The sequence below is a fragment of the Sturnira hondurensis genome, unplaced genomic scaffold (genome assembly GCF_014824575.4).
Source record: "Sturnira hondurensis isolate 20B ecotype Veracruz unplaced genomic scaffold, ASM1482457v3 Scaffold0000880, whole genome shotgun sequence".
Lineage (NCBI taxonomy): Eukaryota > Metazoa > Chordata > Mammalia > Chiroptera > Phyllostomidae > Sturnira > Sturnira hondurensis.
The window spans coordinates 17,275,472-17,281,396 of NW_028073511.1; the positions used below are offsets into that span (position 1 = coordinate 17,275,472).

Sequence of the window (5,925 nt, forward strand, 5' to 3'; positions counted from 1 at the left end):
ATCCATATATAATATAAGTCAGCCCTCTGCATACGTAAATTTGCAGCCACAGATGCAATATATGGAAAATGATGTATATATTTGAATATTAATTTTTTATCTTGATTTTCACTGTCATGTGTTTTTTAGTATTTAGTTAGTTAGTTAGTTAATGTAGTTAAATATATTTATTTAGTTAATGTAGTTAAATTTATTAATAAATGTTCTAATGTTTATTAATGTCTTCTTTGGAATAAAATGCTGCTGCATTTTATACTATAGATTCTTAGAATGCTAATAAATAACACCCTTGTCTTTCACTGGTAGAAATTTTCTAGTGTTGTATGAAAGGAGAGAAGGTTAGCACTCCCCTTGACAAGGATGGAAGAGGCCCTTGGGCCTAACAACATGCATACGGTTAAGGCATTGCCACCTACTTCATGGCATCTAACCACTGTTTTTCAAAACAAACAAGCAAGCAAAATATGACCAATGACACTCAAATACAGAACAGGCTGACAGGGTCCAGAGGGGAGAGGGGAGAGAATCATAGGGGGAAAGGGGAGGGACTCACATGAAGAAGTATAAAGGACACATGGACAATAATTAAGGTGGGGGCGGAAATGGGAGGGAGGTGGGGAGCACTGGCGGGGGGGCAGGGCAGGGAATATAAAACAGAAAACTGTACTTGAATAAGAATTAAATAAAAAAGAAATTTTCTAATTGAAAAATATTTGTCAATTAGAAAAATAATTATTTTTTAATTAGAAAAATAATTTTGGTTGACAGATTTGGAGTACAGTCAAAGATCAAAGTATCACTTGTATTACTGGTAAAAACTGTGCAGGATACTGTGGTGTATTTTTCTTGTCCATATGTACTTGTTAATACTCCCAGAGAAAATTAAAAAGAATTTCTCCTTGGGTTATACACACTGCGGAAAATGTCCAGGTCTCCTCATTAAGATTCTACTGTGGTGATGTTAATAAATAGAAGAGTTACTGTTTTGGTAATTTTTATGTTCTTTTATGAGATTTTTAATTTGTTTTTCTAATTCTATTATTGTCAAGTTTATTTATGTATTTATACACTTATGAAATGGGAATTCTAATTTATCTCTAATATAAGTTTGCTTTATCCAACATGTGTTGGTATGTAGTGTTAAATACTTCGTCAAAATTTAGTTTTAATTATTTCAAAGTTATTCTGATTTTTATTCTTGGCCACTTTAATTTTTAAGAATGTCTTCTTATATTTTCCCCATTACCATTTAGACCCCATATACTCCCATACACAATCACCACACTGTCATCCATGTCTATGAGTCCTTTTCCTTTCTGCTCAACCCCTCCACCCCTTAACCTCCCCCGCCCCCTTAGCTGTCATCTTGCTCTCTAAGAATCTGTGCCATTTAAATTTTAAGCATATGTAAATTTTTATGCTACACTTTTTTCCCTATTTTGAGTCTATTTTATTGTAGGTCAGATTATTATGTCATGGTAGTTGGACCATTTAAAAATGTATTTGTTGTTTAGAAAATTATTTATTATATTTGTTGTTACAGAGTTTAATTATGCATTTAATAAATACCTGAATAATACCTACTATGTGCTATGTATTTTTCTAAGAGCTAAGTCTACATCAGTGAATTGAATAGATGCAAGTTCCTACTTTAATAGGTTACATACTTTAGGAAAAATTTGGGGGTGAAAAACAAGTTGAAGCAAAATATATTGTATGATAAAATTTAAGAGGAAATAAAAGGAATAGACAGGGAAAAGCAGTAGGAATGTCAAGAACTGTAAAGGGTCTAAATGTTTGCCCTGCTTGCAGCCCAACATATTACCTCGCCACAGCATCACAGATAGTGATGGAAGAAGGGAGACTCCTGGGTCAGGGGTAAATAATGGTATTACAGGCAACATGGCAAAAATAACAACCATTAACATAATTGTCTCTGTTTTGCTTAAGCTTGAGTCTCACAGGGGCAGCACTTGTCAGCCCAGATACATGTCTGTGTACATACAGTGTGCTAACTTACAGAAGAGGAACCCTGGACATGAAGAACCCGAATCTTTTATAATAGGGAGTAAGAAATCCTGTCATTTGTTCTGAAAAAGACATTATGTTTATTTTTCACAACTGTTCATTATATAAACATACTGGAAACAATAGTCCAAAACAAAGGGGGAAAAATTAGTGTTTGTCTACAAGGCATGCAGAAATGTCATGTATTCAGATGTGTCTCCTCATAATATTTACTCTTTGTTTCTGTAACAACTTGGATTCAGTTGAATTTTCTGATGTAAAAACTGTTCTTAGCTATTCTGAATAATGTGGCAAAAAGAAGCTGAAATCAAATCTGTTCATTTGTCTCACATAGTACTTAATTTAGGCTACCATCTACAGTACTCCAAACAGCAGAAATTCTCAGAGATGTTCACCAAGAGACCACATTCAGGCTCATTTTAGAGAATTCATCCTAGTCACCTGAGGACNTTATATAAACATACTGGAAACAATAGTACAAAACAAAGGGGAAAAAATTAGTGTTTGTCTACAAGGCATGCAGAAATGTCATGTTTTCAGATGTGTCTCCTCATAATATTTACTCTTTGTTTCTGTAACAACTTGGATTCAGTTGAATTTTCTGATGTAAAAACTGTTCTTAGCTATTCTGAATAATGTGGCAAAAAGAAGCTGAAATCAAATCTGTTCATTTGTCTCACATAGTACTTAATTTAGGCTACCATCTACAGTACTCCAAACAGCAGAAATTCTCAGAGATGTTCACCAAGAGACCACATTCAGGCTCATTTTAGAGAATTCATCCTAGTCACCTGAGGACTACAAGATCTGCTAGTAATGTCTCCTAAACATTTGCAAGTCTTGTATTATCATCTTAATGTTCGTGTCAGCATGGTTGTAGGACAACCAATTGATTCCTAAGGTTAATTCCAAATAAGAAATACTTCCAGAGGCCTATAGAGAGTAAATATCGGTTGCAATTGCTGGAGCCCTTGCAAGTTTTGCCTACATCTGCTAGAGGCACAAGTTGACTTCATCCAGCCTGCGTCTCTGAGATGACTGGTAAGACCTAGTGTTCCCAGTTCAGTCCAATGATTGAGTTGAGTTCTTGCTTTGGAAGAATTACCTGAGACTAGTTCCAACTTCTTTAACTTGCCCAAACCAATAGCCAAATGACATTCATTCAGCCTGTGAAGAGACTAAGAACATGCCAAAAGATGTGAGTGGAAAAGACATCCTCAGTTGTTCATAGCCATTTGTGTGAGGTTCAATATCTCAGTATAGCCCTTTTGGTTTTCAATAGACTGCTTCCTAAAATCAAGAAAAAAAATGTGATCAGATTTGGATTGTGACAGGTTTTTTTTTCCTTACTGCCAGAAGGATTGACATTATAAATATGAGTACATAGTCCCAAGAAAAATTATTTGAAAAGCAGAACTCAGAAATTATCACCTATCTCATTATAAATGTGTGTTAAATATACAACCAAGGCTGGCAGAACTAAAGCTTCTGACTTGTCAACCAACAGGACAACGTCTGTACACCGATATCTTAGCACATCAGAGAGAGAGAGACTCATGCTCAATCATGACTGACTAACTTGGGGGAAAATTTCCAAGGACATTTTTCTCTCTTACACTTCCTAACATGAAGCTCAGTATTGACAAGACAATACTCTCTGATACTCATGCTACCACAAAGTACAAGCATGCAATTCAATAATTCCTATTATGGACTCAGATGCAGAAACAACAGTATAAATACTATGCAGATTTTGTTTAGAGGACCTCACACACAGAGTTATGGTATCGCCCTCCCCCACTATGAAATTTGCCCACACCCTATGCACTGAATTTGGGTACCCATCCCGCGTGGCACAGACAGGATTGTACCATTGGTGCCTTCATCTACTAAAGGTGTAAAAGGTGTATTTCCTCTTTTCCCCAAAGTTACTCAGAAAACACAGACTGGTGTGTATGATTTCCAGTTCTTATTGTGGACAATGTGTCATTGGTATACAACTAGTATCTCTCTAAGTGTGTTAGATCAGGACACACAGAGAGAGAGGAAGTGGGCAGGGTGCAGAAAAGACTCGTTCTTCACCGGTAATCAAGGCTTTGCACTCACAGTGGCCGTCCAATACAACTAACAAAACCTAATGAAGGAAACAGTTGCCAGCCTCGGTATCACAAAGCACAGCTGAATGATGGATTTGAAGAAAACTGAAACTAAATCAATAACCGCCATGGTCAAACTTAGCGAGATATAACTCTTTAAGTAAAGTTCATCTTCTTTCCAAAATAAGAAGGCAAAGAGTTTCAATAATAATTACATTGGTTACTCAATTTCTGTCAAACTACCCCTGAACATGGATCAAATGTTCAGTAGTACTCTGAGAAAAAGTTAGGAGTAATAAGTAAGAATAACTTGTGAAGCTAACTTTCAACAAGTTGTATATAAAATAAAAATGGAAAGAAACACAGGGATAAAATGTTATATATGCACACACATTATATGTATATACATATACATATATATGTATATATATAAAGAAAAGAGGACATATGCAAAGCTACTAATGCCATTGTGAAGCCAGAGTTGACAGCTATTATTTCTCTCTTTTACCACCTATTCCATCTTCCCTTGATCTAGTAAAGTCTTCAGATACTCTGAGTTCTTTACCTTGTAGAGTAACGTAAATCCTAATTTTTGAATGGTCTGACTTTCAAATTTTCTGCTTTTCTTGGATGCTATAGTTTTCCATTAACCTTTACTATTGTGAATAAAAGTAAATATTAAGTCGTTCCCTCAGAGAATCCCTGGGTATCCAGACATGGTCTGTTCATGCTCAGCAGCAATCCAGTTTCTCCTGGGTGACCAGGAGAAATTATTTTAACCAGTAGAGTAACCTTTTCCTTGACATATTGATATGGTGACATGAGGATCCACAAATGCCTCGGTGTTGGTTTCATCTTCCAAGTTAATGGCGTCATTGTTGTGTACCTTTAGTGGAATCATTATTCACGGGAGCACTAAGACCGCCAAACTATCAGAGGTACAAGTTAATATAGAAATCAACATCTTCGCAAGTGGGTTATTAGGAGTAACAGAGGAGACACATGCCCCTCCATCACTGGACCCTGGACTCATGGGCTCTGGCTAAAGGGGAGATGTCACCCATTATGTTCTTTTACCATAAGCGTAGCCTTACCTTGTGAATCAAAATCTCACATATTCAGTGTTGTTTTCTGACAGGTTGCCATAACTGAGTCTTACTGAGGACATTCACTCCGGTGGCTGTAAGTAACAGGATTTGTATTGAGACCAGTTAATGTGATGAGTTCAACCTCAGTGCTGTTCTGTCTTTGCTGTGAAAGTAAGGTCCTTGTCAGAAATTGTATTCTGTGTAGAGTCGTAACGATCCAGGCGGCCATTCTGGATGTTCATGGTTGGTGGTGCCAGCAGAAGCATCACAGGCAAGGAAGGCAACACCGTGTCTAGAATGTGTCTGCTGTAGTGAAGATAAACCTTGGCCTCTTAATGAGAGGAGAGATCCAATGTCATCAGTCTGTCACTAGGTGGTTGGCTGGTTCTCCAGATGACGGGTCTACATCATGGACTCCATATTGGACTTTGCTATTTAAAGATCAATAGCTGAACAGTCCAGCCGTGGTAAGGGAAAGTCTATGTTGTCGGGCACATCAATAGACTCCTCTCTTCCATCGTGGAAGCTGTTTATAGACCAGCTGAATAAGCAGTGAGGTCTGGGGAAAGAGTGTGACTCACGTGCACAGAGCGAATTGCCTATCTGATTACTAAGACCCTGTGAGTCAGTGGATGCCCATTGATGGCTATTGACATCTCTTTCAGTCTGAGCCTTTTGTGAGAGGTTTATCCACACGCCATTTTCACGTTCAA

At 37.2% G+C, this 5,925-nt stretch overlaps 1 non-coding gene across 1 annotated transcript; it reads left to right on the top strand.

Moving 5' to 3' along the window:
• The first annotated feature begins 316 nt into the window (after positions 1-316).
• LOC118994564 (U6atac minor spliceosomal RNA) lies at positions 317-442 on the top strand. The gene has a single exon (XR_005068086.1). It is a non-coding gene; the product is annotated as a U6atac minor spliceosomal RNA (small nuclear RNA).
• The last annotated feature ends 5,483 nt before the right edge of the window (positions 443-5,925 follow it).